This window comes from Scyliorhinus torazame, unplaced genomic scaffold (genome assembly GCF_047496885.1).
Source record: "Scyliorhinus torazame isolate Kashiwa2021f unplaced genomic scaffold, sScyTor2.1 scaffold_1120, whole genome shotgun sequence".
Taxonomy (NCBI): domain Eukaryota; kingdom Metazoa; phylum Chordata; class Chondrichthyes; order Carcharhiniformes; family Scyliorhinidae; genus Scyliorhinus; species Scyliorhinus torazame.
In genome coordinates this window covers 51,479-65,704 of record NW_027308847.1, presented here as the reverse complement: position 1 = coordinate 65,704, position 14,226 = coordinate 51,479, and the positions used below count along the sequence as shown (strand labels likewise).

Sequence of the window (14,226 nt, the reverse complement as noted above, 5' to 3'; positions counted from 1 at the left end):
AGATTCGCACTGGCGGAGCTGGTGTCCCATGTTTGAGATTTTAATCTGTGGTCCCACTGCCCGGTAGATGTCACTGTTTTGCAGGGAGCAGGGAGCCGTGTCCTATCCAACTCCTGTCCATAGAACACGATAGCAAGAATAGATTCTCTCCTCATTATAGTGGTGCAGTTTGTGGAAGCTGTTCCGTTTCTTGCGACAGTGAATGCACTTCCTATCTGCGTGGTTCTCAACCCCAGAGCACAACAATGTATGCAGTGTAGAAAGATTGGTCACGCTAAATTGCCCCAAATTTCGCATTTTAAAAGAAGCATGGAAACAATTTCAAATGGACTTCCATGTCTGAAAAGCACTTTGGGGTGGCGGTGGTGCTGGAAGGCGGTGTATTAATTCGAAGATTTCATTCTTTCTCATTTCCAAACCCGGTTTATTGACCCCCACTGCTCAGGGTATGATGTCCTTGAAGCCATAAAATCCATGTTCCTCATAGTTGAAAACACTTCAAACAAATCTCCCCTTGGTTTCCTGCAGAATAATTTCTCGTAGCTCATCCTGATATGACTATTGTCCAGCAGGACAGCCAAATATTCTCCACTCATCGTTTAACTTTTTTTTATTTCGGTTTGCATCTTGTTACGCGCCCATCCATCGCGAACAGGCCGTTGCCATTGTCGGTCCGTGACTTTGAGCAGATTTTTCGTCAGGGGCCTGAGAGGAGCTTGTCATGTTTAATGTGCGGTAATTCATTGTACATGAGGGGGATCAAACAAACTAGCCTCACACTCGGAAAGAAGAGCTTTATGCGCTCACAAAGCAGCAACTGTGAGATGAACAAAGCTGTATGGTAAAAGACACAGTTTGAGCGGCTACTCAGCCGGTGGAATCGCGAGCATGGGTTCAACAAGCAGCATTAAACTGGACCTGCGCCCAACGTGGTGCTCGAACACACGACCCTTAAATTAAGAGACTCGTGTTCTACCGAGTGAGCGAGCCGGAAATATTAAGGATTTCAAATTACATCAAACATCGCAGTGACATAACTGGCTGATTGCAGCGAATGTGAAGAAACATGCCTCCCAGAAGCCCATGGGTTCAAACCTCTCCACTCAATTATCAATAACATTATTCACAGCTTCCGAACCAAAGCGCACCTCCTTGAAACTATTGTGACCCAGTTTCCACACGAATTATTCCACGTGTTTAACATTTTCTCGTTTTGTGTCAGCATTTTCAGACGAAACTATCTTTAACAGTCGCCAGAAAGTGAATTGCAATCCTGACAGAGAAAAACGTTAAACCCGTTCTGTACCAATAATTCCATGGGGATAATTTTCAGATTTACAGCAGTGTACTTTTTCCGAAATGAAAGAATTTTACGGTGAGAAGATATAGTATGTTAGTGTCAAATTTATTGCTGGCCGAGTTACACTCACTCAGGTTCGAATGAGCAGCTCAGAGGTTCAGTGAGTGGGCTGTATTAGACCGTCGTGATCGCGGGCCTGTGCTCAGTGTCATGGGATGCTTGTCCCGGGTTGTCGTATGTTGTGTCCCAGGTATGAGCAGTAGCCCACTGATTGAAGCTGCAGTTGGCACGCTCTGATTCCAGCGGATGAATGGACATTACAGAGGCGGAATATTGCTGCTATTCTGATTTTCCCAGTCATACAGTGCAGTGGTGGACGAGGGATCTATTGAGTTGTTCATTCTAACTGAACCAAACTCTGTTCATTTGTCAAAACTGTTCAATGTTGTCTGATTCCTGTGTCGTGCAATTTGCAATTTGTTGTCAAACAATCAGTTTCTTCTGTGTGAACTCACTGTAACACAGTGCAGCTGATACAATTTTTGCGATTGGTTCTTTGTTTCAATGTCCCAAATGCTATCTGGAAAAGGGAGACAAGCAAAAAGAAAAATAGGAGCAAACCACGTCCCTGGGTGGTCTCGAACCACCAACCTTTCGGTTAACAGCCGAACGCGCTAACCAATTGCGCCACAGAGACTTGGTCAGACGTGCTCCTCAAGCTAGCTTAAACGAGGGTGTCAGTCACTGATAGCTTCACATTCCGACTCGCGGAATAACAATTATTTCCATCATGTTTCTTTTTCCAAAATAAATAGTGGGGCAGACATTTTGGACACATGGGTTCAGTCTGATCATTCCCACTGCAGAGGCACGTATGCCAGCGGGCACAAGATCTCCTGCAACCGCTGCCATCCATTTGGGGACTTTATGATGTCCCATCTCATTGCTCAGCGATTGAATTGCAAATCTGAGAGACAAAGAATGGAATCCACAGAGATGTATATTGGCAGGCACTGGCGGAGGTGGTGTCCCATGTTTGAGATTTTATTCTGTGGTCCCACTGCCCTGTAGATGTCACTGTTTTGCAGGGAGCAGGGAACCGTGTCCTATCCAACTCCTGTCCATAGAACACGATAGCAAGATTAGATTCTCTCCTCATTATAGTGGTGCAGTTTGTGGAAGCTGTTCCGTTTCTTGCGACAGTGAATGCATTTCCTATCTGCGTCATTCTCACCCCCAGAGCACAACAATGTATGCAATGTAGAAAGATTGGTCACGCTAAGTTGCCCCAAATTTCGCATTTTAAAAGAAGCATGGAAACAATTTCAAATGGACTTCCATGTCTGAAAAGCACTTTGGGGTGGCGGTGGTGCTGGAAGGCGGTGTATTAATTCGAAGATTTCATTCTTTCTCATTTCCAAACCCGGTTTATTGACCCCACTGATCAGGGTATGATGTCCTTGAAGCCATAAAATCCATGTTCCTCATAGTTGAAAACACTTCAAACAAATCTCCCCTTGGTTTCCTGCAGAATAATTTCTCGTAGCTCATCCGGATATGACTATTGTCCAGTAGGACAGCCAAATATTCTCCACTCATCGTTTAACTTTTTTTTATTTCGGTTTGCATCTTGTTACGCGCCCATCCATCGCGATCAGGCCGTTGCCATTGTCGTTCCGTGACTCTGAGCAGATTTTTCGTTCAGGGGCCTGAGAGGAGCTTGTCATGTTTAAAGTGCGGTAATTCATTGTACATGAGGGGGATCAAACAAACTAGCCTCACACTCGGAAAGAAGAGCTTTATGCGCTCACAAAGCAGCAACTGTGAGATGAACAAAGCTGTATGGTAAAAGACACAGTTTGAGCGGCGCCTCAGCCGGGGGAATCGCGAGCATGGGTTCAACAAGCAGCATGAAAATGGACCTGCGCCCAACGTGGTGCTCGAACACACGACCCTGAAATTAAGAGACTCGTGTTCTACCGAGTGAGCGAGCCGGAAATATTAAGGATTTCAAATTACATCAAACATCGCAGTGACATAACTGGCTCATTGCAGCGAATGTTAAGAAACATGCCTCGCAGAAGCCCATGGGGTCTAACCTCTCCACTCAATTATCAACAACATTATTCACAGCTTCCGAACCTAAGCACACCTCCTTGAAACTATTGTGACCCAGTTTCCACACGAATTATTCCACGTGTTTAACATTTTCTCGTTTTGTGTCAGCATTTTCAGACGAAACTATCTTTAACAGTCGCCAGAAAGTGAATTGCAATCCTGACAGAGAAAAACGTTAAACCCGTTCTGTACCAATAATTCCATGGGGATAATTTTCAGATTTACAGCAGTGTACTTTTTCCGAAATGAAAGAATTTTACGGTGAGAAGATATAGAATGTTAGTGTCAAATTTATTGCTGGCCGAGTTACACTCACTCAGGTTCGAATGAGCAGCTCAGAGGTTCAGTAAGTGGGCTGTATTAGACCGTCGTGATCGCGGGCTTGTGCTCAGTGTCATGGGATGCTTGTCCCGGGTTGTCGTATGTTGTGTACCAGGGATGAGCAGTAGCCCACTGATTGAAGCTGCAGTTGGCACGCTCTGATTCCAGCGGATGAATGGACATTACAGAGGCGGAATATTGCTGCTATTCTGATTTTCCCAGTCATACAGTGCAGTGGTGGACGAGGGATCTATTGAGTTGTTCATTCTAACTGAACCAAACTCTGTTCATTTGTCAAAACTGTTCAATGTTGTCTGATTCCTGTGTCGTGCAATTTGCAATTTGTTGTCAAACAATCAGTTTCTTCTGTGTGAACTCACTGTAACACAGTGCAGCTGATACAATTTTTGCGATTGGTTCTTTGTTTCAATGTCCCAAGTGCTATCTGGAAAAGGGAGACAAGCAAAAAGAAAATAGGAGCAAACCACGTCCCTGGGTGGTCTCGAACCACCAACCTTTCGGTTAACAGCCGAACGCGCTAACCAATTGCGCCACAGAGACTTGGCCAGGAGTGCTCCTCAAGCTAGCTTAAACGAGGGTGTCAGTCACTGATAGCCTCACATTTCGACTCGCGGAATAACAATTATTTCCATCAGGTTTCTTTTTCCAAAATAAATAGTGGGGCAGACATTTTGGACACATGGGTTCAGTCTGATCATTCCCACTGCAGAGGCATGTATGCCAGCGGGCACAAGCTCTCCTGCAGCCGCTGCCATCCATCTGGGGACTTAATGATGTCCCATCACATTGCTCAGCCATTGAATTGCAAATCTGAGAGACAAAGAATGGAATCCACAGAGAAGTAGATTCGCACTGGCGGAGCTGGTGTCCCATGTTTGAGATTTTAATCTGTGGTCCCACTGCCCGGTAGATGTCACTGTTTTGCAGGGAGCAGGGAGCCGTGTCCGATCCAACTCCTGTCCATAGAACACGATAGCAAGAATAGATTCTCTCCTCATTATAGTGGTGCAGTTTGTGGAAGCTGTTCCGTTTCTTGCGACAGTGAATGCACTTCCTATCTGCGTGGTTCTCACCCCCAGAGCACACAATGTATGCAGTGTAGAAAGATTGGTCACGCTAAGTTGCCCCAAATTTCGCATTTTAAAAGAAGCATGGAAACAATTTCAAATGGACTTCCATGTCTGAAAAGCACTTTGGGGTGGCGGTGGTGCTGGAAGGCGGTGTATTAATTCGAAGATTTCATTCTTTCTCATTTCCAAACCCGGTTTATTGACCCCCACTGCTCAGGGTATGATGTCCTTGAAGCCATAAAATCCATGTTCCTCATAGTTGAAAACACTTCAAACAAATCTCCCCTTGGTTTCCTGCAGAATAATTTCTCGTAGCTCATCCTGATATGACTATTGTCCAGCAGGACAGCCAAATATTCTCCACTCATCGTTTAACTTTTTTTTATTTCGGTTTGCATCTTGTTACGCGCCCATCCATCGCGAACAGGCCGTTGCCATTGTCGGTCCGTGACTTTGAGCAGATTTTTCGTCAGGGGCCTGAGAGGAGCTTGTCATGTTTAATGTGCGGTAATTCATTGTACATGAGGGGGATCAAACAAACTAGCCTCACACTCGGAAAGAAGAGCTTTATGCGCTCACAAAGCAGCAACTGTGAGATGAACAAAGCTGTATGGTAAAAGACACAGTTTGAGCGGCTACTCAGCCGGTGGAATCGCGAGCATGGGTTCAACAAGCAGCATTAAAATGGACCTGCGCCCAACGTGGTGCTCGAACACACGACCCTTAAATTAAGAGACTCGTGTTCTACCGAGTGAGCGAGCCGGAAATATTAAGGATTTCAAATTACATCAAACATCGCAGTGACATAACTGGCTGATTGCAGCGAATGTGAAGAAACATGCCTCCCAGAAGCCCATGGGTTCAAACCTCTCCACTCAATTATCAATAACATTATTCACAGCTTCCGAACCAAAGCGCACCTCCTTGAAACTATTGTGACCCAGTTTCCACACGAATTATTCCACGTGTTTAACATTTTCTCGTTTTGTGTCAGCATTTTCAGACGAAACTATCTTTAACAGTTAACAGAAAGTGAATTGCAATCCTGACAGAGAAAAACGTTAAACCCGTTCTGTACCAATAATTCCATGGGGATAATTTTCAGATTTACAGCAGTGTACTTTTTCCGAAATGAAAGAATTTTACGGTGAGAAGATATAGTATGTTAGTGTCAAATTTATTGCTGGCCGAGTTACACTCACTCAGGTTCGAATGAGCAGCTCAGAGGTTCAGTGAGTGGGCTGTATTAGACCGTCGTGATCGCGGGCCTGTGCTCAGTGTCATGGGATGCTTGTCCCGGGTTGTCGTATGTTGTGTCCCAGGTATGAGCAGTAGCCCACTGATTGAAGCTGCAGTTGGCACGCTCTGATTCCAGCGGATGAATGGACATTACAGAGGCGGAATATTGCTGCTATTCTGATTTTCCCAGTCATACAGTGCAGTGGTGGACGAGGGATCTATTGAGTTGTTCATTCTAACTGAACCAAACTCTGTTCATTTGTCAAAACTGTTCAATGTTGTCTGATTCCTGTGTCGTGCAATTTGCAATTTGTTGTCAAACAATCAGTTTCTTCTGTGTGAACTCACTGTAACACAGTGCAGCTGATACAATTTTTGCGATTGGTTCTTTGTTTCAATGTCCCAAATGCTATCTGGAAAAGGGAGACAAGCAAAAAGAAAAATAGGAGCAAACCACGTCCCTGGGTGGTCTCGAACCACCAACCTTTCGGTTAACAGCCGAACGCGCTAACCAATTGCGCCACAGAGACTTGGCCAGAAGTGCTTCTCAAGCTAGCTTAAACGAGGGTGTCAGTCACTGATAGCTTCACATTCCGACTCGCGGAATAACAATTATTTCCATCAGGTTTCTTTTTCCAAAATAAATAGTGGGGCAGACATTTTGGACACATGGGTTCAGTCTGATCATTCCCACTGCAGAGGCATGTATGCCAGCGGGCACAAGATCTCCTGCAACCGCTGCCATCCATTTGGTGACTTTATGATGTCCCATCTCATTGCTCAGCGATTGAATTGCAAATCTGAGAGACAAAGAATGGAATCCACAGAGAAGTATATTGGCAGGCACTGGCGGAGGTGGTGTCCCATGTTTGAGATTTTAATCTGTGGTCCCACTGCCCTGTAGATGTCACTGTTTTGCAGGGAGCAGGGAACCGTGTCCTATCCAACTTCTGTCCCTCGAACACGATAGCAAGATTAGATTCTCTCCTCATTATAGTGGTGCAGTTTGTGGAAGCTGTTCCGTTTCTTGCGACAGTGAATGCATTTCCTATCTGCGTGATTCTCACCCCCAGAGCACAATAATGTATGCAATGTAGAAAGATTGGTCACGCTAAGTTGCCCCAAATTTCGCATTTTAAAAGAAGCATGGAAACAATTTCAAATGGACTTCCATGTCTGAAAAGCACTTTGGGGTGGCGGTGGTGCTGGAAGGCGGTGTATTAATTCGAAGATTTCATTCTTTCTCATTTCCAAACCCGGTTTATTGACCCCACTGATCAGGGTATGATGTCCTTGAAGCCATAAAATCCATGTTCCTCATAGTTGAAAACACTTCAAACAAATCTCCCCTTGGATTCCTGCAGAATAATTTCTCGTAGCTCATCCGGATATGACTATTGTCCAGTAGGACAGCCAAATATTCTCCACTCATCGTTTAACTTTTTTTTATTTCGGTTTGCATCTTGTTACGCGCCCATCCATCGCGATCAGGCCGTTGCCATTGTCGTTCCGTGACTCTGAGCAGATTTTTCGTTCAGGGGCCTGAGAGGAGCTTGTCATGTTTAAAGTGCGGTAATTCATTGTACATGAGGGGGATCAAACAAACTAGCCTCACACTCGGAAAGAAGAGCTTTATGCGCTCACAAAGCAGCAACTGTGAGATGAACAAAGCTGTATGGTATAAGACACAGTTTGAGCGGCGCCTCAGCCGGGGGAATCGCGAGCATGGGTTCAACAAGCAGCATGAAAATGGACCTGCGCCCAACGTGGTGCTCGAACACACGACCCTGAAATTAAGAGACTCGTGTTCTACCGAGTGAGCGAGCCGGAAATATTAAGGATTTCAAATTACATCAAACATCGCAGTGACATAACTGGCTCATTGCAGCGAATGTTAAGAAACATGCCTCGCAGAAGCCCATGGGGTCTAACCTCTCCACTCAATTATCAACAACATTATTCACAGCTTCCGAACCTAAGCACACCTCCTTGAAACTATTGTGACCCAGTTTCCACACGAATTATTCCACGTGTTTAACATTTTCTCGTTTTGTGTCAGCATTTTCAGACGAAACTATCTTTAACAGTCGCCAGAAAGTGAATTGCAATCCTGACAGAGAAAAACGTTAAACCCGTTCTGTACCAATAATTCCATGGGGATAATTTTCAGATTTACAGCAGTGTACTTTTTCCGAAATGAAAGAATTTTACGGTGAGAAGATATAGAATGTTAGTGTCAAATTTATTGCTGGCCGAGTTACACTCACTCAGGTTCGAATGAGCAGCTCAGAGGTTCAGTAAGTGGGCTGTATTAGACCGTCGTGATCGCGGGCCTGTGCTCAGTGTCATGGGATGCTTGTCCCGGGTTGTCGTATGTTGTGTACCAGGGATGAGCAGTAGCCCACTGATTGAAGCTGCAGTTGGCACGCTCTGATTCCAGCGGATGAATGGACATTACAGAGGCGGAATATTGCTGCTATTCTGATTTTCCCAGTCATACAGTGCAGTGGTGGACGAGGGATCTATTGAGTTGTTCATTCTAACTGAACCAAACTCTGTTCATTTGTCAAAACTGTTCAATGTTGTCTGATTCCTGTGTCGTGCAATTTGCAATTTGTTGTCAAACAATCAGTTTCTTCTGTGTGAACTCACTGTAACACAGTGCAGCTGATACAATTTTTGCGATTGGTTCTTTGTTTCAATGTCCCAAGTGCTATCTGGAAAAGGGAGACAAGCAAAAAGCAAAATAGGAGCAAACCACGTCCCTGGGTGGTCTCGAACCACCAACCTTTCGGTTAACAGCCGAACGCGCTAACCAATTGCGCCACAGAGACTTGGCCAGGAGTGCTCCTCAAGCTAGCTTAAACGAGGGTGTCAGTCACTGATAGCCTCACATTTCGACTCGCGGAATAACAATTATTTCCATCAGGTTTCTTTTTCCAAAATAAATAGTGGGGCAGACATTTTGGACACATGGGTTCAGTCTGATCATTCCCACTGCAGAGGCATGTATGCCAGCGGGCACAAGCTCTCCTGCAGCCGCTGCCATCCATCTGGGGACTTAATGATGTCCCATCACATTGCTCAGCCATTGAATTGCAAATCTGAGAGACAAAGAATGGAATCCACAGAGAAGTAGATTCGCACTGGCGGAGCTGGTGTCCCATGTTTGAGATTTTAATCTGTGGTCCCACTGCCCGGTAGATGTCACTGTTTTGCAGGGAGCAGGGAGCCGTGTCCTATCCAACTCCTGTCCATAGAACACGATAGCAAGAATAGATTCTCTCCTCATTATAGTGGTGCAGTTTGTGGAAGCTGTTCCGTTTCTTGCGACAGTGAATGCACTTCCTATCTGCGTGGTTCTCAACCCCAGAGCACAACAATGTATGCAGTATAGAAAGATTGGTCACGCTAAATTGCCCCAAATTTCGCATTTTAAAAGAAGCATGGAAACAATTTCAAATGATCTTCCATGTCTGAAAAGCACTTTGGGGTGGCGGTGGTGCTGGAAGGCGGTGTATTAATTCGAAGATTTCATTCTTTCTCATTTCCAAACCCGGTTTATTGACCCCCACTGCTCAGGGTATGATGTCCTTGAAGCCATAAAATCCATGTTCCTCATAGTTGAAAACACTTCAAACAAATCTCCCCTTGGTTTCCTGCAGAATAATTTCTCGTAGCTCATCCTGATATGACTATTGTCCAGCAGGACAGCCAAATATTCTCCACTCATCGTTTAACTTTTTTTTATTTCGGTTTGCATCTTGTTACGCGCCCATCCATCGCGAACAGGCCGTTGCCATTGTCGGTCCGTGACTTTGAGCAGATTTTTCGTCAGGGGCCTGAGAGGAGCTTGTCATGTTTAATGTGCGGTAATTCATTGTACATGAGGGGGATCAAACAAACTAGCCTCACACTCGGAAAGAAGAGCTTTGTGCGCTCACAAAGCAGCAACTGTGAGATGAACAAAGCTGTATGGTAAAAGACACAGTTTGAGCGGCTACTCAGCCGGTGGAATCGCGAGCATGGGTTCAACAAGCAGCATGAAAATGGACCTGCGCCCAACGTGGTGCTCGAACACACGACCCTTAAATTAAGAGACTCGTGTTCTACCGAGTGAGCGAGCCGGAAATATTAAGGATTTCAAATTACATCAAACATCGCAGTGACATAACTGGCTGATTGCAGCGAATGTGAAGAAACATGCCTCCCAGAAGCCCATGGGTTCAAACCTCTCCACTCAATTATCAATAACATTATTCACAGCTTCCGAACCAAAGCGCACCTCCTTGAAACTATTGTGACCCAGTTTCCACACGAATTATTCCACGTGTTTAACATTTTCTCGTTTTGTGTCAGCACTTTCAGACGAAACTATCTTTAACAGTCGCCAGAAAGTGAATTGCAATCCTGACAGAGAAAAACGTTAAACCCGTTCTGTACCAATAATTCCATGGGGATAATTTTCAGATTTACAGCAGTGTACTTTTTCCGAAATGAAAGAATTTTACGGTGAGAAGATATAGTATGTTAGTGTCAAATTTATTGCTGGCCGAGTTACACTCACTCAGGTTCGAATGAGCAGCTCAGAGGTTCAGTGAGTGGGCTGTATTAGACCGTCGTGATCGCGGGCCTGTGCTCAGTGTCATGGGATGCTTGTCCCGGGTTGTCGTATGTTGTGTCCCAGGGATGAGCAGTAGCCCACTGATTGAAGCTGCAGTTGGCACGCTCTGATTCCAGCGGATGAATGGACATTACAGAGGCGGAATATTGCTGCTATTCTGATTTTCCCAGTCATACAGTGCAGTGGTGGACGAGGGATCTATTGAGTTGTTCATTCTAACTGAACCAAACTCTGTTCATTTGTCAAAACTGTTCAATGTTGTCTGATTCCTGTGTCGTGCAATTTGCAATTTGTTGTCAAACAATCAGTTACTTCCGTGTGAACTCACTGTAACACAGTGCAGCTGATACAGTTTTTGCGATTGGTTCTTAGTTGCAATGTCCCAAATGCTGTTCTGGAAAAGGGAGACAAGCCGAAAGAACAATAGGAGCATACCCCGTCCTTGGGTGGTCTCGAACCACCAACCTTTCGGTTAACAGCCGAACGCGCTAACCAATTGCGCCACAGAGACTTGGACATGAGCGCTCCTCAAGCTAGCTGAAACGAGGGTGTCAGTCACTGATAGCTTCACATTCCGACTCGCGGAATGACAATTATTTCCATCAGGTTTCTTTTTCCAAAGTAAATAGTGGGGCAGACATTTTGGACACATGGGTGCAGTCTGATCATTCCCACTGCAGAGGCATGTATGCCAGCGGGCACAAGATCTCCTGCAACGGCTGCCATCCATTTGGGGACTTTATGATGTCCCATCTCATTGCTCAGCGATTGAATTGCAAATCTGAGAGACAAAGAATGGAATCCACAGAGAAGTAGATTGGCAGGCACTGGCGGAGGTGGTGTCCCATGTTTGAGATTTTAATCTGTGGTCCCACTGCCCTGTAGGTGTCACTGTTTTGCAGGGAGCAGGGAACCGTGTCCTATCCAACTTCTGTCCCTCGAACACGATAGCAAGATTAGATTCTCTCCTCATTATAGTGGTGCAGTTTGTGGAAGCTGTTCCGTTTCTTGCGACAGTGAATGCATTTCCTATCTGCGTGATTCTCACCCCCAGAGCACAACAATGTATGCAATGTAGAAAGATTGGTCACGCTAAGTTGCCCCAAATTTCGCATTTTAAAAGAAGCATGGAAACAATTTCAAATGGACTTCCATGTCTGAAAAGCACTTTGGGGTGGCGGTGGTGCTGGAAGGCGGTGTATTAATTCGAAGATTTCATTCTTTCTCATTTCCAAACCCGGTTTATTGACCCCACTGATCAGGGTATGATGTCGTTGAAGCCATAAAATCCATGTTCCTCATAGTTGAAAACACTTCAAACAAATCTCCCCTTGGTTTCCTGCAGAATAATTTCTCGTAGCTCATCCGGATATGACTATTGTCCAGTAGGACAGCCAAATATTCTCCACTCATCGTTTAACTTTTTTTTATTTCGGTTTGCATCTTGTTACGCGCCCATCCATCGCGATCAGGCCGTTGCCATTGTCGTTCCGTGACTCTGAGCAGATTTTTCGTTCAGGGGCCTGAGAGGAGCTTGTCATGTTTAAAGTGCGGTAATTCATTGTACATGAGGGGGATCAAACAAACTAGCCTCACACTCGGAAAGAAGAGCTTTATGCGCTCACAAAGCAGCAACTGTGAGATGAACAAAGCTGTATGGTAAAAGACACAGTTTGAGCGGCGCCTCAGCCGGGGGAATCGCGAGCATGGGTTCAACAAGCAGCATGAAAATGGACCTGCGCCCAACGTGGTGCTCGAACACACGACCCTGAAATTAAGAGACTCGTGTTCTACCGAGTGAGCGAGCCGGAAATATTAAGGATTTCAAATTACATCAAACATCGCAGTGACATAACTGGCTCATTGCAGCGAATGTTAAGAAACATGCCTCGCAGAAGCCCATGGGGTCTAACCTCTCCACTCAATTATCAACAACATTATTCACAGCTTCCGAACCTAAGCACACCTCCTTGAAACTATTGTGACCCAGTTTCCACACGAATTATTCCACGTGTTTAACATTTTCTCGTTTTGTGTCAGCATTTTCAGACGAAACTATCTTTAACAGTCGCCAGAAAGTGAATTGCAATCCTGACAGAGAAAAACGTTAAACCCGTTCTGTACCAATAATTCCATGGGGATAATTTTCAGATTTACAGCAGTGTACTTTTTCCGAAATGAAAGAATTTTACGGTGAGAAGATATAGAATGTTAGTGTCAAATTTATTGCTGGCCGAGTTACACTCACTCAGGTTCGAATGAGCAGCTCAGAGGTTCAGTAAGTGGGCTGTATTAGACCGTCGTGATCGCGGGCCTGTGCTCAGTGTCATGGGATGCTTGTCCCGGGTTGTCGTATGTTGTGTACCAGGGATGAGCAGTAGCCCACTGATTGAAGCTGCAGTTGGCACGCTCTGATTCCAGCGGATGAATGGACATTACAGAGGCGGAATATTGCTGCTATACTGATTTTCCCAGTCATACAGTGCAGTGGTGGACGAGGGATCTATTGAGTTGTTCATTCTAACTGAACCAAACTCTGTTCATTTGTCAAAACTGTTCAATGTTGTCTGATTCCTGTGTCGTGCAATTTGCAATTTGTTGTCAAACAATCAGTTTCTTCTGTGTGAACTCACTGTAACACAGTGCAGCTGATACAATTTTTGCGATTGGTTCTTTGTTTCAATGTCCCAAGTGCTATCTGGAAAAGGGAGACAAGCAAAAAGAAAAATGGGAGCAAACCACGTCCCTGGGTGGTCTCGAACCACCAACCTTTCGGTTAACAGCCGAACGACTAACCAATTGCGCCACAGAGACTTGGCCAGGAGTGCTCCTCAAGCTAGCTTAAACGAGGGTGTCAGTCACTGACAGCCTCACATTTCGACTCGCGGAATAACAATTATTTCCATCAGGTTTCTTTTTCCAAAATAAATAGTGGGGCAGACATTTTGGACACATGGGTTCAGTCTGATCATTCCCACTGCAGAGGCATGTATGCCAGCGGGCACAAGCTCTCCTGCAGCCGCTGCCATCCATCTGGGGACTTAATGATGTCCCATCACATTGCTCAGCCATTGAATTGCAAATCTGAGAGACAAAGAATGGAATCCACAGAGAAGTAGATTCGCACTGGCGGAGCTGGTGTCCCATGTTTGAGATTTTAATCTGTGGTCCCACTGCCCGGTAGATGTCACTGTTTTGCAGGGAGCAGGGAGCCGTGTCCTATCCAACTCCTGTCCATAGAACACGATAGCAAGAATAGATTCTCTCCTCATTATAGTGGTGCAGTTTGTGGAAGCTGTTCCGTTTCTTGCGACAGTGAATGCACTTCCTATCTGCGTGGTTCTCAACCCCAGAGCACAACAATGTATGCAGTGTAGAAAGATTGGTCACGCTAAATTGCCCCAAATTTCGCATTTTAAAAGAAGCATGGAAACAATTTCAAATGGACTTCCATGTCTGAAAAGCACTTTGGGGTGGCGGTGGTGCTGGAAGGCGGTGTATTAATTCGAAGATTTCATTCTTTCTCATTTCCA

The 14,226-nt window shown here is 45.2% G+C and overlaps 5 non-coding genes across 5 annotated transcripts; all 5 read right to left on the bottom strand.

The window, feature by feature from the left end:
• Positions 1-1,923: 1,923 nt before the first annotated feature.
• Positions 1,924-1,997, bottom strand: trnan-guu (transfer RNA asparagine (anticodon GUU)). The gene has a single exon. It is a non-coding gene; the product is annotated as a tRNA-Asn (tRNA).
• A 2,229-nt stretch (positions 1,998-4,226) lies between these two features.
• Positions 4,227-4,300, bottom strand: trnan-guu (transfer RNA asparagine (anticodon GUU)). Its single transcript has one exon. It is a non-coding gene; the product is annotated as a tRNA-Asn (tRNA).
• A 2,225-nt stretch (positions 4,301-6,525) lies between these two features.
• On the bottom strand, positions 6,526-6,599 carry trnan-guu (transfer RNA asparagine (anticodon GUU)). Its single transcript has one exon. It is a non-coding gene; the product is annotated as a tRNA-Asn (tRNA).
• Positions 6,600-8,829: 2,230 nt separating this feature from the next.
• On the bottom strand, positions 8,830-8,903 carry trnan-guu (transfer RNA asparagine (anticodon GUU)). The gene has a single exon. It is a non-coding gene; the product is annotated as a tRNA-Asn (tRNA).
• A 2,227-nt stretch (positions 8,904-11,130) lies between these two features.
• On the bottom strand, positions 11,131-11,204 carry trnan-guu (transfer RNA asparagine (anticodon GUU)). Its single transcript has one exon. It is a non-coding gene; the product is annotated as a tRNA-Asn (tRNA).
• Between the last annotated feature and the right edge of the window lie 3,022 nt (positions 11,205-14,226).